Below are 22766 nucleotides of genomic sequence, written 5' to 3'. Positions count from 1 at the left end.
ATCATTCATTCGTATGCATCCCAGTCTCTAGTCTTAATCCTTAATTTTTTCAATTGTTCAATTGTTATGTGTCACCAATCCCAGATGATGTGGAATCAGCAATTCTAGTTTATAGTCTCGTCCGACATTTCTCTTCGCACATTTGTTAACATTTCTCTGACTCACTCTCTCACTTTCTCTCTCGCTCTCGCTCTCTCTCTCTCTCTCTCTCTTCCTCCTCTCTATTCTCGAAACCATTTACTATGTATTTGTCGCTTAATTTCTCATTGTCATCCTCTAAGTTATGATGTTTATATTAGTATCTCTTTATATGTATATATACAACACACACCATACGCAAACACACATACACAAACACACGCATACAAACACATACGCACATATAATTATTTCAATTTCTTGTTTGTTGTTTTTTTTTGCAAATATGTTTGTGTGTGTGTGTATGTAGCTATTTTTCATAATATTGATTTCAACTTTGCGGAAAGGTCAGCATCTTCGCGTAAGGGGATACGCCGAGCACATCAACCCCAGTGCTCAACAGGTACTTATTTTATCGATACCGAAAGAATGAAAAGTAAAGTCGATTTCAGAATGACCAAATACCGCTATGCATTTTGGCCAGCCTACTAACGTTTCTGCCAGCTAGCCACTTTCTTTTTCTCTAATATTACCTCTTTTATTCCAATATTTCAACTTTTATTTTCTGTTGTCTCCTGTTTTTAATCCACTTCTTTCCTTTTTCCTTAATGGTATTGTAATTGTTATTCAGAATCATTCGCACGCCGAGATAATGCTTAGCAGCATTTTGTCCGTCTGTACGTTCTGAGTTCAAATTCCGCCAAGATCGACTTGCCTTTCATCTTTTCGAGATCGATAAAATAAATATCAGTTCAGTACTGGGGTTGATGTAATCGACTAGCCCGTACGCCGCACACCACGAATCGTTAGGAGCTTTCTTAACTTCCTGTCCGTCTCCTTTAGCTCCCCCGCTGTCCACTTCAGGATTCCAGTGCCATACCGAATTTCTGAGAATGCGTATGCGAAGTTTATTGCCGAATAACGTATGTTTCTGGCATTCAGCTTTGAAGCCAATATCTTCCTCACTCGCCGCAGGCGCTCTCTTTTTGTCTTTTCCTTCATGCCGTTGAGTTTGATTCCATCTGCTTCAAAGCTATAAATATAGCTGGACTGAGGTTTTTACCAAGTATTTATTCAGTTCACTGGACAAAGCACCTGACATTAGTTTCCACATTGGTAGAAGGCACCCTTACTATTACTGAGTGAGAGAGCAGTGCATGCCGACAAAGTGACACTGGGGTAAAATATACGAATCCAGCATATCCATCATGACTACCCGTCTGATAAGGGTACACTAGACACATGCATCAAAGCCATATGTGCGTGACATCGTGATCTCATATCAAGATAAACAGCGCATGACTGAGCAGGTGGGGGCCCAGTTAGAATATTTTCTTCAGGTCCAGTAGCCCATCTCTCTCAAAAGATCCCTGAATAAGGGTCGTTTAAGGATGTTGAGCAAAACTCCCATGTTTCCAGGTGAATTATCCAAACCCCAAAGAATTTCTCTCAACACATGGCTATGATGCTCCCTCACTAATTCTGCTCGTGATCAGAGATGCACATATCGTCAGCAACTAAGGGACATGTTCAACTGGTTACGGTCAAGTAACTGACAAGAAAATATGTGGTATTGAGCAGAATATTTACTGTAGTTCATCTTTTATACCAAGACCGGAAGCCCTGATGCAGCATGCTACTGAAATAGGGCATTTATTATCATCATCATTACTATTGTTGTTGTTGTTGCTGTTATTATTATTATTATTTTAAAATGAAACTATTAATATTATTAACACGGCGATTTCAGTTGACTGAATTTTTAGCCGCAGGAAAATGTTTTGAGAGATATCTTCCGATTCATTACTTCTGAGTTTAAATTCTGCCGAGGTCGACTATAATTTTCATCATTTCGCGGTCGATAAAATAATTCCCAGTACATCACGTTTAATTATTTTACAATTATTATTTTATAATGATCGGTTACTTATAATGATCAGTTACTTATGATGATCGTTATTTTATAATGATCGGTTATGAATACTGAGCAAGAGTGTTTAGTTACGTATTATTGCACTGAATCATTCAGCCTTATATACTTTCAGTGTTTTAGAAAATATTGTCAAAATAATGATATTTATTGATGATTACCGATATTTAGATAGCTTTCTTGTTTGCTTTATGCGTATTATACATTTCTCAATTATGCATAAACCGCAAATATTTCTTAGTGTATTCCGTGTTTCTTAAGGAACTTCTGCAATATATCGGCAACATATTCTTTTCGAACTCCAAACACAACTAGATGATGTTGGTACGCACTTGTCCTATATTTGTGACCAAAGAAATATAGTTAAATTGCCATTGTTAACATCATCATACCTATATAGTGTGTACGTAAGATATTAATATTGAATTTGCTAGTAGAGAGCGTGTGTTAGATCCGGGAAAATACTTGAATTATTGACGCATTCAAACTAACAGCAGAGCTTGAAGTGGTTCATTATGGAGCCGTCAAATATATATATATATATATATATATATACCTCACTAATGGCGAGAATATTACGAATGAATGGAAGGAGAGGGAGGGAGAGAGGAATATAGAGAGATAGACTGGCAGAAGGTGGATAGGCAAAATATGAAAAAGGAAACAAAAAGAATGAGCGGAAGGGGGAATTATAATACGAGATATAAAAGGACGATTTATGGAATAAATACGTCACAGTCTATATGCTTATGCGCATGCCTGTATGTATGTATATATATGTGTGTTTGTTTGTGTCTCTGTGTATGTGTGTATGTGTGTGTGTATTCATATAATCGTACTCAGCTCTATATGCATTCATGTGCATATATTTGTATGCCCGTCTGTGCGTAGATATGTATGTATCTATGTATATATTTTTCTTTACTACCCACAAGGGGCTAAACACAGAGGGGATGAACAAGGACAGACAAACGGATTAAATCGATTACATCGACCCCAGTGCGTAACTGGTACTTAATTTATTGACCCCGAAAGGATGAAAGGCAAAGTCGACCTCGGCGGAATTTGAACCCAAAATGTAACGGCAGACGAAATACGGCTACGCATTTCGTCCGGCGTGCTAACGTTTCTGCCAGCTCACCGCCTTTTGTATATATATATATATGTGTGTTTGTTTGTGTCTCTGTGTATGTGTGTATGTGTGTGCGTATTCATATAATTGTACTCATCTCTATATGCATTCATGTGCATGCATTTGTATGCCCGTCTTTGCGTAGATATGTATGTATCTATATATATATAGGTGGGTATATGTGTCTGTGTCTGTGTGTTTGCGTGTATTAGTGCGGTTGTGTTTCTCTGTGTGTATTAGTCTGAATGCATAGAATGAAGTCGAAAATCTAAAGCACCATAAATGACGAGGCTAGGGAGATTTAAAAGGAAACAAACAGACTCATTAGTTCATAGACTTTCATCTGATCGAAGGTTTGCAGCTCAATTACATTGTGGATGTCAGACACTATCGTAGTTGTATTCAGTCGGTAGAGCAATCCCCTGAGGTATTTTTGCTCAGCAATGTTGATATCCATAATATTATACGTCATGAAAATACTTAACGCGCGAAATAGTATGTAAATAATGTAAGAAATATTTGCCATTATAATCATCGCTATTCGAAAACTATGTTTTACTTCCGTAACAGACACATTAAAAATAGTTGTTATCCTACGAAAATAATGTTTTATAACAAAATTTCTATGGAGTCGATGTGCTATAGACGTACGTTCTTTTGATGGTTTTCATATTCTACAATGTTTCGGCCATTTTGTACATACTGAAGAAACGAAAAAGCAAACCGAAATTGTTCTGCAAAAGATTCTTTTAAAATGTCTAATCTAATATATTACACATATATATATATATATATATATATATATACATATTTAAGCATGTGTACATATACGTGTATGTGTGTGTATCTGTATGTATTTATGTATGTGTATATATATATATATATATATATATATATATATAGATAGAGAGAGAGAGAGAGAGAGATAGATAGATAGATAGATAGATAGATAGATAGATAGATAGATAGATAGATAGATAGATAGATAGATAGATAAATTTAAAGTGAATAGAATAAAATATGTAATAATTGTATATGTCTGCGTGTGTTTATAGCGTTGGGACATATATATATATATATATATGTTGTCTTGTACTCTGTTTTTTTTCGTTGTTAAAAAAAGTCCGTTTCCTAGTTTGTTTTTACGTTTTCGTTTCTCGTTGAGTTCTACGTTTATTTGTGGTGTCCTGTACTGATATATATATATATATGCATGTATATATACATGTAGATGTAGGTACGTACATATATGTATGTATGTATGCATATATTATATTTATTAAATTATTGTATATATAGGCGCAGGAGTGGCTGTGTGGTAAGTAGCTTGCTAACCAACCACATGGTTCCGGGTTCAGTCCCACTGCGTGGCATCTTGGGCAAGTGTCTTCTGCTATAGCCCCGGGCCGACCAATGCCTTGTGAGTGGATTTGGTAGACGGAAACTGAAAGAAGCCTGTCGTATATATGTATATATGTATGTATATATATATATATATGTATATATATATGTATATATATGTATATATGTATGTGTGTGTGCTTGTGTGTCTGTGTCTGTCCCCCTAGCATTGCTTGACAACCGATGCTGGTGTGTTTACATCCCCGTCACTTAGCGGTTCGGCAAAAAAAGACCGATAGAATAAGTACTGGGCTTACAAAGAATAAGTCCCGGGATCGATTTGCTCGACTAAAGGTGGTGCTCCAGCATGGCCGCAGTCAAATGACTGAAACAAGTAAAAAATAAATAAATAAATAAAAAAATTTAAAAAAAAATATATATATATATATATATATATATATATATATATATATATATATATATATATATAATATATATATATATATATATATACGTGTGTGCCTATGTTCGTGCGTATATCTTAAAACAGAGAGCTATAGGTTCCTCACATATTCACTCTTGAAATTACATTCCGTTCGGTGAAATAAAACGGCTATTCTGTTGAATTAATAGTTTACACACCCACCCACACACATAAACACACACACATTATCTTAGTTCTAATAGAACGTTGCCATTTAATAGTTTGCGTGTGTATCATTTTTTATGTTCTAATTTAGTTACTTAAGTTCCGGTAGCTCTTATCTTCACCCAGTTTATTTGATTCTTGTAATTCTTCTGTATTCAGTCTGTTTTTAAATTACTTCTAATACTATTGCAATGCTGTTTGTCTGCTTCCACCGGATTTAAAATTAACCAAAATAAATAAATAAAATTAATAGATAAATAAATATATATATATGTAATAGCGGAAGTGGGCGAATGTTGCACGTTTGTGTTCTGAGGTGAAGTAAAAATTAACGTTTCTTGAACTCTGCCAGAAAATTCAGACTTAAATAGTAATCTTTACTTCAATCCACACCAAGCTAATATTCTCATCTCGTCTTTTTTAAATTTCTGCATCTTTTCTTTCATTTTCTTCCCCTTTCCTACTTTTACTAATTATACAATTATATTTTACTAATTATACAATGCTAATTAGGAACTACCAAAAGTTTCTGTGTGCGTGTATATGTGTATCTTTTATCTGTCTGTGTGTATCTTTTATCACGTTTCAGTCATTGGACAGCGGCCATTGAGGAGCATACCGACCGAGGGCTTTCATCAAACAAATTGGCCACAGTACTTATTTTTATTTTAAATTCTGGTACTTATTCTATCGGTTTCTTTAACCGAATCGCTTAATTATAGAGACGTAAACAAACCAACTCGGCTTCACAAGCTTAAAATGGTTTTGGAACATTTTTGAAACTATTTTACTCAACTTAGAATACTGATATATACTATCCCCATTAATTAGTACATGCTCTCTTGGTGGAGTTTGTAAAGACATTCAGCGCAGAAAAATATCTAGTTCTCTTATCTCCTCAGAACCACGAGATACTTGAGTTCAGACCGAAAGGTTTCTCCAAATAAAGTTCATTTGTGTAATGACTACGACAACAGCTAGCCATTTTCACTTTTTCTATATTCCAAGGTCCTTCTGACGCCCCCAAATTGTACCAGGTCCTTGCTTATTTTCACAAGACGCATCGGTCTCTCCTCATCTCTTCGTACGATTATCTCACCAGACAATAGGATTACTCGGTCCGCAAAGAATAGAAACCAAATCTCTTATTAATCACTTGGAAAGGGTATTTTTGTTTTTAAATTGCGTTATATTTCAAATTTTGGCGCAAATTCAGCAATTTCCGGGGAGGGTTTAATTCGATTACAACGACCCCACTGTACAACTGGCACTTATTTTATCGTTCCCAAAAGGGTGAGAAGCAAAGTCGACCTCAGCGGAATCTTTTATTCAGAACGTGAAGAAGGAAGAAATGCCGCCATGCATATCGCGGGACTTGCCACCTCGCTGCCTAATATTTTAGATAATACTGACCTGTCCACTACATTCCAAGAAACACGGAGTGGCCACGACTGCATCATCATCATCGTCATCATCGTCATTACCATCGTCATCAGCATCATCATTATCATCAACATCATCATCGTCGTCATCGACATCATCATCGACATCATCATCGACATCATCATCTTCATCATCATCATCATCAGCAGCAGCAGCATCTTCATCGTCGTCAACGACATCATCATCATCATCATCATCATCATCATCATCATCATCATTATCATCATTGAACGTTTAGATTTCTATGCTTGCATCGATCAGAAGGAATTAGTTGATGCAGACTTTTTTACGGCCGGATGTCATTCTATCACCAACCATCATTTGTTTGAAAGCAAGGTAATATTTCCGCATAATCTGACATGTTTTTTTACGAAAGACTGGAAATGAACAGCATCACTTGTGTGACGGTGATGCTCGTTTACAATGATCACATTATATCAAGACAAGTGGAAACACACATACACCCGCGCGCGCACGCACACACACTATAATTATGACTCTACTGGATGAGGGTTGGAATATGGCTAAACTATGACAGCATACAAACAGCTACTACTACAACTTCTTACCCAAAGCCTAAAATTCTCTGAAATATTTCTCCTCTCCCATTTTCCCAGCAAATATGTTTCGAGCATGAACTTTGATGGAATGTGAAGGCTATGCTCTCAACTTCCATCTGGAGCCAACAGTGTTTCATTGAAATATTTTCTATTTGAAACTATCTACAGCCCGAGTGTATGAGAGACACTCAACGTGATCACTCAGCTTTCTGAAAGTGACAACCAAATTTGCCCCAACTCATAAAACTTACGACTTTGAAAGAATTTAGTTTTATAACACTTAAAAAAAACCATGTAACTAAGGCTGGAATACCTTTATTCCTAGATCTTCTTCGTCAGGTTTGATCTAGTTCTAAAGAACCTTAACAATAAAAGTCTAGTATTACAGCTAGATGGACTGAGCTATTGCAGTGTAATTGTCAGCGGAGAGATGAAAAGGAACTGGTGTGGTTATGGGTTTAATGTCGTTGATGGAAACGAGATTTTATGAGTAATTTGGTCTTTGAAACCAGCAAGTCTACATTTCTGGAAATAACGCCTGACAGGTCTGTCAGGTTTTATTTTAAATGCAGACATGTCATTTAGTGTAGAAGTAAAGAATTTTCGTTTTAAGAATATGGAAATAGCAAACGATAGGTGCTAACCATAATAACAGTTCATGGTAGAAACACTTAGGCTATATAATTTGATTTTGTCCTCTGTGTATCCATGGTCTTTTGTTAATAAAAGAATCGATGATTTTTCATGAATTCAGTATGTAATAGCGATGTCTACATAGATATTTAAAGACAATAACTTCGGAATATATAACTAAACTTCATCTGAACTAAAACGGTATTGCTTCATTTACACATTAAACTACATTTCTGTGTAATAACAAAATGGGTAAAGTATGAGCTTCCAGCTTAGAAGGTGTCGACCACGAATTTGTTGCCTGCATCTCACAGCCATCTGCACACATTTATTTCACCTAGATTATTTTACATGTGTCTCGATAAAACTGTGATTTTGAGTGGTAGATATATTCCAACACCAAAGACGCCTTTACAAGAGTTCATTTAATTATCAAGTGGTTTAATACTTGTGTATATTTATACGAGTCTATGTTATTGCAATCTTTGGTGTCTTTAGTTACAACTTGTGCCCCTAGTCCCTACATAGTTACATGAGAGGTTATTTCTCCTCTGAGCCGTAATTAAAATACATCATCGTTAAATATCGGTGATTGAACTTTTAGCAAATAACATAAAGATCTGTCGGAATGAATAAAATCCCAACTTCCTGTTCTATTGTATTTTGCATTATCCTGACTCGATAACTCAAATACTGGGTGTGTTCCTCTATGAATGTTTTTGTTCTGGTATCATAATGAGTTTTGCTATAGGAATCAGTCCATTTATTCCTTTTCTTTACACACCCGGCTTCACAACGATGCATCATCCTTATCTTCTGAGTAATTAATGCAGATAACTAAGCGATTTCTCAATGAGTTGTGACAGAGATAAAAGTTCTATTTCTAGTTGGATTTACAACACTACTCTAAACTCGCTTTTGCAAGAAGTTGAAATCTCGTTCTGATTTACAAAAAGCAGACAAATACCGTTCCTTTTACGATTTTATTTTTTTTTAACATCGGAGAATGGCCGTGTTGAAGCAGCGGTTATTGATAAAGTAAATAGATATGTCTTTTACATAGAAACACTGATTTCACAACTTGCCATAACATCCTTCTCTATTTTGGCTTTTAAAAATGAAACAAATTATATGAGACTAACATCATTTTCTGTAACAATGCTTCTGTTGAATGAACGAAATAAACAAAAATACATTCAGTCACATAAAGTACATATTTGTCCAGTGAAATTGTACAGAAACAGTCAACTTCTTTGACACAAAATTAAATTTAAGTCCATGAAATGAAAGAAAAAGAAAGTATACTAGACATTGATGAATAATGTTGATGTTTTAAGATTTGAACGGCAGATATCTGAGTTAATGCTGGAAGTATAAGTGGTTTCTATGACTATATACCGTATATAGACCAATTCTAAATATCTTTAAACATGCATATGTACATATATATATATATATATATATATAATATATATATATATACATACATGTCTGTATCTGTATACACACAGACACATACGTATGTATGTATGTATGTATATATATATATATATATATATATATATATATATATATATATATATATATATATATATACGCATGTGCGTGTGAATATTTATATATATATATACGAATATACATGTATATATATATACATATATATGTACGTATGTATGTATATATATGTATATGTATATGTATATATGTGTATGTGTGTATGTATGTATATGTGTGTGCATATGTGTGTACACATGTGTATGTGTGTCTGTATGCACGTATTTATATACAGTTACACAAATCTAATTGTCTGCATAGAATGCATTTGGAGTTAATGACCCAATATACATTACATTCTACACATACGTACATATGTAAATAGAAATGTATGTAATCACACACACAGATACATACATGCGTACATATTTATTTAATTATATGCGCATATATATATATATATATATATATATATATATATATATATATATATATATATATATATATGTACATACATAAGTTCAAACATGTATGTATGTATATATGTATGTATATAAACGTTCATTAACCTAAGCAGCAAATCTTTATTCAGCTAAGCAAGAAATGTAATCTTTGAGATTGCAAAGCATCAGGTTGTCAGGGCATGTTTCTGACTTAAACAATCAGTGTGAATCCATCTGAAATACACCACATTAAGCTAGGACGGACCAGGGCAGTTCTCAATATTTATTCCAGGACAGGCATTTTCCCGAATGATATTGAATATTGTTTTTGCGACAACGTCGTATCACATAATGATGTATTAACTTCATGATATTTTTGGTCGACTTCTAATGACGTGTGATGCTTTCCAGAGAAATAATGTATGTATCTATCTAGGGCACGTAAAATTCTCGAGCTCTTTGGACAAGTTCTCTCCAGCGGTCCTTGTTCCTCATCATCGCTACAATGTCCTGCGTCTCCCAGAGACCAGTCCCTGTCGACCGGGCATCAACATACGTCATCTTCTGTCTCCTCCCTGTTCTAGTGTGTCCATGTAGGGTCTCCCACAGGAGCACTGAGTGCGGTATCAGCTCCGAATGACTGTGAGCATATCCAGCTAACCTCCATCTCCTCTGTGTTCTTTTCGAGCTAACTATTAGGAGGCTCTCGTACAGCTTTGAGTTCTTCATCCTCGTGTAGCACCCACCCATCATCTGAGTGAGTTTCTTGGTTAGTGACCAAGTCTCATACACGTACAACAGCACAGACTCCACTGCAGCAACGAAGAGACGCATCTTCAAGTCTTTATGAAGGTCCGGCTTCCATAGAGATCTCAGACTGTGACATGCTGCCTAGGCGTTGCCCTTCCTCTCAGCTATATCACCCTCTGTGTTCCCAATCTTTGCTCCCAGATACAGGAAGTCCTCAACCAACTCTAGTGACTTCCCGCCTACATTCATAGTCTTCTCTGGCTTCTTAATGTTTTCTACCAGATTCTTCGTCTTAATCTCATTAATATTCAACCCCACACTTATCGACACAGTCTCCACTTCATGCATCAACTCCTCTGCCTCCTTCACTGTGTTCGTCACCAGAACTGTCACCAGCAAATTCAGCATCTGATATCTTTTTAACCTTGCGCTACAGTAAAGCCAAAGGCCTCGTGTTTCTCCAACATAATGCATATACAATAATCCACTACGATAATAAAAAGGTAGGGAGCCAATGTTTCTCACTGGAACACTCCAGCTAGTATCTCAAAAACTCTGTCGTCCCGTTAAGTGTAATGAATCGGGATCTGGTGTTGGTGTAGTGCAGTGATATCAGGCCCACTATCTTTTTGAGGGTTCCATAAGCCTGTAAAATCTTCATAAGGCAGTGACGGTCCACAGAATCAAACGCCTCTGTATGTGTGTGTGTGTGTGTGTGTGTGTGTGTGTGTGTGTGTGTGTGTGTGCGTGCGTGCGTGTGCGTTTAAATACTTATAAATATCTATACATATACGTTGTTTATATTATTTACATACGCCCACGGGCATATGGCGTAGTGGTTAACCCTAAGATTTCGAGTTCGATTCCAGCCAGTGACCTGAATAATAATAATAATAATAATAATAATAATAATAGTAATAATAATAATAATAATAATAATAATAATAATAATAATAATAATAATAATAATAATAATAATAATAATAATACCGAAAAATACCTTAGGAATGAGAACCCTGGTTCGAAATTTCCCCAAGACACCTGGTGAAGGCTGGAGGGTATATCAGCCAAAACGTTGTGTTAGCAACAATCAAGATGAGGACAAATATCCGTCAAATGTAAATAATGTAAATTATCTATATAATGTACATAATTCTTCATCTTTTAAATATAGAACTGTACTCTATACATATATATACATAAATATATATATATACACACACACGTGTATGTATGTTTGTATGTATATATATATATATATATATATATATATATATATATATATATATATAGTTAATCCAAACAAGAAAGCACAAAAAAAAACAACAACGCGAGGACGTGGAACAAATATAGTATTATAGGACGCTCAGGAAAGAAGGAAAGAAGGAGGGTTTAACGTTTCGAGCGGAGCTCTTCGTCAGAAACATAGGAGAAGGAAAGATCCAGAGAAGGGAAGACAGAGGAAAATAATCGCCACGGTACACACGAGGTCGTACGTGTGTATGTTTTCATATATGTATGCATGCATGCATGTATGTATGTAAAGATTAATATAAATAGAATCGTATACATTTCTATTTATGTTTAAATTCCTGATTACTGAACATATTTTGTTTCATTTTCTGAATTGAATTTAAAACAGGTGTATTATAATGTAGTGTCACACAATCTAATTTAGCTGACTGACTTTTATTTAATTATTGTCCAAGATTAATCTATAATATTTAATATGGGAGTGGTTATCTGTCAACGAGCTGGCCACTAATACTCTACGTCCATTGCACGAGGAGGTGCCGAAACGTCCCTGGCTTCTAGGGTATGACGAAAGGCTCTGATGGAGCCCACATCACCTTCCGAGTTCTTTTACAGGGCTTAGAAAAACTGAAGGACCATTACAATAAGCGTGTGAATCTGAGAGGAGAACATGTTGAATAAAAGTGTTTGATGTAGATTCACAAAACTGCAGACAAGGATAATAAAAAAAAAATAGTCACAAGAAAAAATAAGAACTAAAGCATAAAATCATTTGACAAGAGTTGCTTTCCCTAACTGATCCTGCTGTATTTTCTTTTACCGAAAGCCAGGAAATTTCCAGCACTCCCTCATATATTTTAGAAAGCCAGTTGTTGAAAAGTTCATGGATCTTTTCGGTTTGAACGGCAGTTTTTTCTAGCGGTGTCATATGAAATTGTCACCCATAATTATGACCCTAGTATCGATCTATTGCATTTCAATCTGTTTTGGGGTTAGGGTTAGTAAGGATTAGGGTTAGGGGTGGCGGGAGGGTATCTTTTTTTCTTCATAAATGTAAATAAACCCAATCTGTTTCTTGAAAGAGGGACATATTCATACGGCACAGAATACACGTCATTGATTGGTTGAAATTGCAGAAATTGAAGAAAAAAAACAACAAAATATCTTACAAACTATAGAATTTTCTCAATAAAGCCAAGAGAAAAAGATGTATTATAAACACATTCTACCAGTATACGAAGCTTAAAATATTTTAGTTACCTAGAAATTATGTTAAAAACTGCCGTTCAAACCGAAAAGATCCGAGTTCATATAGTATAGGTAAATGTTTCTGAAATCTCTTTGTTCCTCATTTCTTCACTTTGTATGCTATACGCACACCCTTGCACTACTATACCCTTGCACTGCCTCTATCAAAAACTAATCTATGAAATCGACAATGTCACTCATATCATTACACCTCTTATAACATATCTCCTACATATTTATATCTTTATTTGTGTCTAATATTTCAAATTTAATTATTCATTGTTTTCTTTTCCTTGTAAATATTGTTGCCGTAGCACTGCTATCTTCTTTAGTAGTCTTCACAGCGTTGCTGTAGCGCTAGTAGCTTCTTCACTTCTGATCTATTCTTTCTACCGACTTGACATTGCGTTCAATAATTCTTTATACTAATAATTAACAAATATTTTGCAGTATTTCTGTTGATAAATATAACTCTTGTAAAATGTTTTTATGTTTTAGTTCTTATTTTCTCTTGTGACTATATATTTTTTTTTTTATTATCCTTGTCTGCAGTTTTGTGAATCTACATCAAACGCTTGCGTTTTTTTTTTTTTTATCAAAGACTCTTTTAGTTCCATTTGTAAGACAAAATGGTTCCTTGTCATGTTTCCTTTGTCTTCTTATTGTTTTCCGCCCATTGTTTGTCTGTTTATCAGCCACTTATATGTTATTTAAGTATACATGTTGCTGTCCTTATTATTCTGGTTGTTGTTGTTGTTGTTTTTGTTGGTGGGCGGTGCTGGTAGTGGCGGTCGTTGCGATGGCGGTGGTGGCAGCGGTGGTGGTGGCGGCGAGGGTGGTGGCGGTGGCGGCGGTGGTGATGTAGTTATTGTTTCACTGAGACGCTTTCTCTGGTTATGTGTTTGTGTTATTGTCTCACTGGCTGTTGCACTGTCCGTCTTTCTGCCTGTCTGGCTGTCAGTCTTTTGTATACAATTGTTTGAATTTTTGGTAAAAGGAAGAAAATAGCAGAAAGAAAAAAAATGGGTACGACCTAGATAGTAAAATTGATATATTAATTTATGATGAAAGACTAAATATAATTAGATATCTCGTTGTTTAGTTAAATGAAATTCAAAGACCAAAGGTTGTTGACAATTTAAGAAAGCAACAACAGAGGTTATTTACTGCAGAAAAACAAATTATGTATTTAATATTTATGAAATTCGGGATGATGATGATGATGGTTAAGATGGTGGTGGCAGTGGTGGTGGTGACGACGACAACTACCGTGACTGCGACTACGTCAATGAGCTTATTAGGTCGATTATGTAGAAAATATTCATTTCAGTATTTCGTCATTGAAGTCAATAATTATGCAGAAAGTGAAGCTAAACAAAGAATTAAGAGCAACCAAAATAATAGCATCAGTTTTTAAAATCTTCAGAAATATTCAGAATGTTACTTTTAAACATGGAAGTTGGAGAGGAAATGGGGGAGGGCATCTCAACTGGAAATCGAGTTCAAATGCTAGCAGTATACGTTCAATCAACAGACACTCTCTCCGCAGAAAACTTATAAATCAAGCGATTACACTTAAATGGTTTGAAACCAGCGAAAATGTTTCAATGTGGTTTCTCGAATTGTTGATGACAGCCACAATTCTTTATCAAATCTTATGAGAAAGAAATGGCGCAATTGATAATGTAGTCCAGGATAAACAAAAATGAAAGGATGACGATGTATGGAAAGTAGATGGTGATAGTTCTCCTCGGTAAGAGTTGACTGGAGGAGCGTTACTCATTTTTGCCTGCTGAGTGGACTGGAGTAACCTGAAATGAAGTGTTTTGCTCAAGAGCACAACGAGCCGCCCGGTTCAGGAATCGAAACCACAATCTTACGATCATGATGCTGACACCCCAGCCACTAAGCCACGGGCCTCCACGTAGACCTTATATGTGTGTGTATTTGTGTATCTATGTACAGGTATGTGTGTATTATGTATGTACATCTACTTGTATACATATGTGTATGTAGGGAGGTGCGTGTGTTGATATATATATATTTATATATACGAAGTAGTTTTGTTGAAGGTTGAAGCATAGTGTGGTATAACTTTGAAGGGAAACAATAGGAGGAGGTACAAAGCAAACTACAAATGGAAAAAGAAAACAAAACAAAGTTGCAGTTTTGCCTTATATTTCTATATTTCGGATTATGAAATAACACTATGACACTTGGCAAATGCGATAGTTGGGAAAATCGATGCAGCAAGGAGGAAGGTGACATGCGCAAGGTTTGCTTCGTGTAGTTCCTTCTTGTTAATGGCCGGTCTCAATTTGTATATAAGGAAGAACTCCATGATTCTGAAATTGCACCTTTTGCTGTTCGGTGGTGCTGATGGAAATTTCAAAGATTTAGGTTTGGCCCTATTTTTGATGTTTCTTTATTGACGCATCCATGTTCTTTCACAGGGATGTACAATTTTCTCGCGGTGCTCTCTATATAGGATGCCCCAAATTTACTGCAGACTACTTCGTATTGCACATAGGCCCTCGAGCACGTTTTCATTCCACTCATGGGGCAATGGGTTAATGTGAGCTCCACGATCCTATCTCTAGTATTATTCCTCCAGACATTAACCACAGGAAGGAAGTACATGAAGAAGATTGGTTGTTATAGCAACACCAGTCTGCGAATGTCACCTTCCTCCTTTCTCCCCCTACACACTTAAGCAACGACGATTGCAACTACCACTTTTTTACCAAATGTCCTGAAGAAGGGCTTTATAACACCGAAATATAGAAATACAAGTTAAAACTGCAACTTTGCTTTATTTTCTTTCCCTTTTCTAGTTTACTTTGTACCGTCTCCTATTGTTCCGGCCTTAAACAACAAATCTCTTTAGAATATGTGGGAATGAAATACGCATGGAAAATAAGTTTGAGATATATCTACAAAGTGCAGTTTCAGTTGAACCTAATAATATCAACATGATAATCATCAGATCCTACTTTATTCAGAATTTCGACGCAAAATATCTCACTTATAGCTTTCTCCACTCTATAGTTGGAACATTGCGTCAACCTACCACAATTAGTTACCCCATAGGCAGTTAGTTATCCCACTTCAGCTAGTAAATTCGTTACAGATGTACAAACCCTCTACAGTTTGTAATCGTACTACAATTTCTAAGCCCATTACAGTTAGTTACCCCACTACAATAAGGCTACTACGTTTAGCCCACTGCAGTTAGTTATGTCACTACAGTAAATTACCTGACAGTAATAAGCTAAACTACTGCAATTAATTAGCCCATTAGATTTATCTATTTATTTATTTAACCTCTCTACGGCTAGTTCTTTCTCTAAAGTTAATTACTCTACTACAGTTAGCTATCCCACTTCAATTAGTTACCCTACCTCAATTTGTCAATTACTGTTTTTTACCCTACTACAGTTAGCCTGCTGTTGTTAGACACACCACTACAGTCTGTTAATACACAACATTTTGCTACCCCATTACTTGTAGTCGCCATGAATAATCAAACATATCACGTCCGTATATGCTAATAAGCAACGGTCTTCTGAATCACACTTGCCTGAATACACAGTACTCAAATCCGATTTAAATAGGAAAAAAGTTCTGGGCTTGTCTCTTATTCATGGTAGGCAGCTTTTCATATGAGGTCAACTGGATTTTGCCACTATGTCAATGAATCTCGCCACTACGTGCGATAGGTGTATCTTTGAGTCGTGGATTCGAGTGACACGTTAGGTACACGCATTAGGCTCAAACGAAGGTAGCATCAGAAAAGTCGTTCGACTTGCTAAAAGTAACCACCAAATTTCTATCAAATTACTTTCAACTGTTTTTAGTAAGAGAAAACAGTCATTATATGACATAGTGTCAGATACACCCTGCCAAAATCGATGGGATAGTCATGGCCTTGGTTATAGGTTTGAAGCGCTGGAAAAACTGCTTTGCAATATTTATATATATCCTCTTAAATTATGAGTCCAAATCCTGCCGGATTCAACTTTATCTTCATCCTTCGAGGGAAGATAAACTATGTACCAGTCATGCACGGCGGTTAATTTAATCGATCGATCTCTCCGTCCATCAACATGTGGGCATTGTGTCTATGTTTGAAATCTTTGTTGTTTACGACATTAATCAGCACAACCTTATGCCAAGCCAACAATGAGCTCTGTATACGATCGATCGACCTGCAAAAACAGCAGCGAAATTTTCCTCAATTCACATTTTATTATCTTTGAAACTTTCACAGAGGTTAATGTGGACTTGGGTGGAGTTGTGGCTAGGAAAAATGCTGGATAGTCAGAGGTGCTTTTGATCATGTACTTGTTCAATCAGTGCTGACTTAGAGGTAAACTACCACAGTAACCTACTTACAATTCTTACGAAGATCATATAGAATTATTTAGTGTATGTTGAGAATGTGCCAAGGACAGTCTCGAACACCAATAAAAAGATAAGAGTTACAGCCCCTGCTGTCCGTGGGAATCTGACACCTTATCATCTCAGACAGCTGAGACTAATCGTTACACTGATTAAAATAAACATCCTGGCTCCCGGATATTATATCTTTTACATTATCGAAAATTTAATTCCCCTATCTTGTAATTTTAAACTGGATACATCCGGGCAGGAATTTCATGTAATCCTAGACATCAAGTATATATCTTTTGGAAGTTCAACAGGTAAAAAAAAATAATAGCGAAACTTAGAAATTTCTGTTGGTGCTCTTCTACAATTTCGGCAAGCTTCCAGATTTATTGCATGCCATTTGATCCAAAATTGAAGGTCGCTAATAAACGCTGGACTAACAACTTCCTTGAGTTTCTTCAGCGATGAATTAAAGGAAGCAAAGCAGCAAGCGAAAAATACATACATATATATATATAGAATGAAATGCCTGGATGTATAAATAGATTTTTTCTCAAATAACAAATAGGCATAACAATATTTGCACAAATAGTTTGATATGCAGAATGATGATTTCTATGGAGTAATTGGTAAATTATTGACGAAACGAGATTCTAGAAATGCTTCTGCCACTTCGACTCAGTACGTTTGTATTACTTAATATAGGTACAAATATGGCCTGTAGTTAAGAAGGACGCCTCGCAAATACAGCAGAATTCCTCTAATTTGAACATGCGCTATGTTCAAGTTAGAGGACGCTGTTCAAATTACGGGAGGAAAATGCATAAGGGTGTTAAAATATTTCACCTTCGCTAGTATTTAATATATATATTAAAATGAGTACATTATATATTTTAAAGAATCGTTAAATATTATTTCTAGGAAAAAAATGAAAATAAATTAATATTAAATTATGTTAGTTGTTTGGTATTTATTACATAAATTATCAGCATTTAACAACCAATCACCTATGTAGAATACTTTTATTCATTCATTGAATGAGCTTCACTTTCGTTTCTGTCTTCGTTTGTCGAACTCACCGGGGCTGCCATTGCATTCTTCAAGCGATCACGAAACTCCACAATTTCCTGGTGCTGTAGTCTCTTTATGAAGAAGAAGAAGAAGAAGAAGAAGAAGAAGAAGAAGAAGAAGAGGAAGAAGAAGAAGAAGAAGAAGGAAGAAGAAGAAGAAGAAGAAGAAGAAGGAGGAGGAGGAGGAGGGTGGGGAGGAGGAGGAGAGGAGGAGGAGGAGGGTGGAGGAGGAGGAGGAGGATGTGAAGGAGGAGGAGGAGGAGGAGAAGAAGTACAAGAACAAGAACAACAAGAAGAAGAACAAGAACAAGAACAAGAAGAACAAGAACAAGAACAAGAAGAACAAGAAGAAGAACAAGAAGAAGAAAAAGAAGAAGAAGAAATGCCCTGATGCAGTACCAGGCAGTGGCTCTCATGACTTCTGTTCTTAACTGATTGGAAGTGTAATCATGGTCATGTCTTGGTATAAAAGATAGGCTACAGAAAATATACCACAGATTTGCTTGTCAGTTGTTCGACCTTAACCAATTAAGCATCTCCCTTGGTGACTGACGATATGTGCATCTCTGACTACGAACAGAAGTAGTTGGGGAGCATCTTTGGGGTTTGGATAATTCACCTTCGGAAACATGGGTGTTTTGTTCAACATGTTAAAATAACACTTATTCAGGGACCTTTTGAGCGAGATGGGCTACTCGACCCGAAGAAAATTCTAACTGGGCCTCACCTGCAAGGTCATGCGCTGTTTATCTTGATATGAAATCACTATGTCACGTACATATGGTTGTGATGCATGTGCCGGGTGTATCCTTATCAGACGAGTAGTCATGATGAATATACTGGGCTTTGTATATTTTACCCCAGTGTCACTTTGATGGCATGCACTGCTCTCTCACTCACTAATAATAATTATGATGATGATGATAATAGGCAAAGGTCGAGCAACAGAAGTTGGATAGAATCTCTAGGAAGCTGCTCAGAATGCACAACGCATCTCACTCTGAAAATTAATACCGACAGACTCTACCTACCAAGTAAGAGTGAAAGCAGACGATTACTAAATGCGAAAAGACGCCATTAGTACTACCATATTGGGTTTGAAATATTATGTTGGGCCAAGTATACGAATCAAATAAAGGCAAATATTGATAAAACTCAGTCAACCAGCAAATCTAGAATCTTCTGTAAAGGAGACGAAAAAATCAATCATCTCTTGAGCGAATACAGTAAGTTAACACAAAACTGTGTATAAATTCAGACATGACTGTAAGTAAATGAGTACTTCGCCGGATTCGCCCTACACGTCTTAGAACCCTATTTCACTATCTCAGTCACTAGGAATGGATGTTATTGTAACAGACGCTACCATGAATAGCGATAGAACCTTGTATCATATATCTGCGAAAAGAAAATTCCTAAGTGCAATAACAATCCTGCTCTAATACGTATTATTAGTACGATACCGTAACATATCATTATATTCAAAGTAGAAGGGACAGATGAATATGCATCAATAAGGAACTCTATTGAGTATAATCATTATTAAGTATCTTCATCAAAATAAACTTTTGCCTGCAAACATACGATCAGTTTTATCAGATATTATTTATGTAAAACATGGACATCACTTCAAAGGTAACTAGAAAACGGAGTATTGATTTCCTTTGACAGACTCTAACCCAATTATTCAACACATTTCGGAGCTGTCTCAGAGGAATACTTAACAGAAATCCCGTGATCAAATCGATTCCATACAAAGATCATAGCAACTCGAACTGCGATATTGTTTCACTTCTCCTACTAATACTCCTGGGAATGCAGTATCATCACAAATTACTATATTCGTTTGTGCAAAATATAGGGCTTTATGCTTCGTCGATGAAATATGAAATGGTTAAGAAAGTTTGTCTCACCGAAAGCTAGTATAACTAAAACTATTCGATATCCTCGTACAAAGTAAAAAGAAATACCACACTAAACCACGAGTGTGTATGTGTGTGAGAGAGAGACAGCGAGAGAGAAAGCGAGAGAAGGATAGAAAGAGAAGGATAGAAGTGCATAGAGCGATGAGAAGTAATCAAATGAAAACCATATATATATATTACTAATACCAATCGATACTGAAAGAGTAAAAGGTCTGAATGATGCTTGCAGCGCACAAAAATATTTTCATAATTCAGTCAGAAGGGAGGGCGTTTTGTCTGTCCATTTTTCAGATAGAATATTATCATGAAACTGGAATTTACAATAGAGTGTACTGCAGTAAGAAGGTGCAAGAGTGAGGTGATGGAGTTGGGTGAGATGCATGAGTGAGATGAAGCAAACGACTAAATCTGTCACCCAAATACTCGATTCTCCACCGTCATCATGACAATCCTACCGGCTGTCACAATTTCCATACCTTAATTTTCAGTGACGCAGAAGAGTGTAAGGGAGAGAACTCTTTTCCCAAAGTGTGTTGTAGTGAAACCGAAACCGAAAACACATGCGAGGCAAATTAAACCACGCGGCGATATCCGCACCTTTGATTCAAATCTCTATAGATATATTCATATGTGATCACGTGACCGACCAGACCATCAGATGTTGTTACACATCGCTGGTCACAATGCGTTCGATTTGTTTAAGCCTTCGAATGACGCCACTCCGCTGGCTAAGCGAGCAGGCCACAGAAGAAAGAGTGGGAGAAAGAGTGGTGAAAGAGTACAGCAGGGATCACCACCCCCTGCCGGAGCCTCGTCGAGCTTTTAGGTATTTTCGCTCAATAAACACTCACAACGCCCGGCCTGGGAATCGAAACCGCGATCCTACGACCGCGAGTCCGCTGCCCTAACCACTGGGCCATTGCGCCTCCATATTCATATGTATGTATTACAATGCATTTGGTGATGTAATCCAAGATACATTATGCCATAAAACAACATGAAATGGTCATAGCATGTTCCCTTTAATCAACAGGATCATAAACTAAGCGGTGGGGGGAATCAACAATGAGCTTTCCATTGTAAATCGAACTCACTAAACCTCCCACACATTGTCACAACCAGCTTCTAGCTGATTGTACATAAGATGTTATTTTCAAATATTAATTAGCTACCTTTAAATGAATCGAAAGAAAAATGAATTGACAGCTCTTTTTTTTTCTACGCTGAACAGAAAGTTATAACGAGCAACTATTGAATTACTGGAGCCAGCTCAAGTAATCCAACATCTGTTTGTTATTACAAACTAATTGTAACTAACATTGCATTTTACTTCCGTTGTACCGTCCTCCATTTTCTTTGTGTTTGCAACAAAAGATCAAACGCGCTCCTATATATTTCACACGGCAAACTAAATATTTGACTCATTCTTTTATGTAAAGAGGTATTTCCGCTGCATATAATCAAAAAGTATAAATTCTGTCATTAACAGTCGAGTTTCTATGATAGCGTTCTCCATTCAACTGTACAGAAAACGCTCTCCACTTTTGCATAAGTGTACATGGGTGTGTAAATATAAATCGATTATGACTAAATCTTTTAAGGCGATGTCATTACATACATGTGGAGGCGCGTGGTTTTGTGGTTAGGATGTCAGCATCATGATCGTAAGATTGTGGTTTCGATTCCTGGACCGGGCGACGCGTTGTGTTTTTGAGCAAAACACTTCATTTCACGTTGCTCCTGTCCACTCGGCTGGCAAAAATGAGTAACGCTGCGATGGCCTAGCGTTCTGTCCAGCTGGGGAACACATATGCCATTGAAACCGGGAAACCGGGCCCATGAGCCTGGCTGGGCTTTAAAAAGGGCGCGTTGCTTTTCTGATTACATACATACACAAACACATACATACATACAGGCAATCATACATACATATATGTATGTACCTAAAGTTTTTTATGTGTGTATGTGCGTGTGTGTGTACTTTTTAATGTATAATGCCCAACATTTGTGCGCATGATTGTGCATGCATGTATATGCGTGTATGTGTGTGTGTATGTGTGTGTGTGTTTGTGTGTGTCAATGTAGATGTGTATAAGGCAGTGTGAAGGCGGTGAGCTGGCAGAAACGTTAGCACGCCGGGCGAAATGCGTAGCCGTATTTCGTCTGCCGTTACGTTGCGAGTTCAAATTCCGCCGAGGTCGACTTTGCCTTTCATCCTTTCGGGGTCGATAAATTAAGTACCAGTTACGCACTGGGGTCGATATAATCGACTTAATCCCTTTGTCTGTCCTTGCTTTTCCCCTCTATGTTTAGCCCCTTGTGAGTAATAAAGAAACAAATGTAGATGAGTATAACCAGTGAGAAAGA

At 36.5% G+C, this 22766-nt stretch overlaps 1 protein-coding gene and 1 long non-coding RNA gene across 4 annotated transcripts in view; one reads left to right on the top strand and one right to left on the bottom strand.

Annotated features, from left to right (window-relative positions):
* Positions 1-22766, top strand: part of LOC115209874 — an 845616-nt gene that overhangs the window by 670568 nt on the left and 152282 nt on the right. The gene's annotated exons all lie outside the window — the stretch shown is intronic.
* LOC118762419 overlaps positions 18945-22766 on the bottom strand; it is a 13418-nt gene continuing 9596 nt past the window's right edge. The window contains exon 3 of the long non-coding RNA XR_004998168.1: positions 18945-19044. This is a non-coding gene — a long non-coding RNA (uncharacterized LOC118762419). The remainder of the gene's footprint in view (positions 19045-22766) is intronic.

The sequence above is a fragment of the Octopus sinensis genome, linkage group LG3, assembly GCF_006345805.1.
Source record: "Octopus sinensis linkage group LG3, ASM634580v1, whole genome shotgun sequence".
NCBI lineage: Eukaryota > Metazoa > Mollusca > Cephalopoda > Octopoda > Octopodidae > Octopus > Octopus sinensis.
This window is presented reverse-complemented; position numbering and strand designations above follow the sequence as displayed.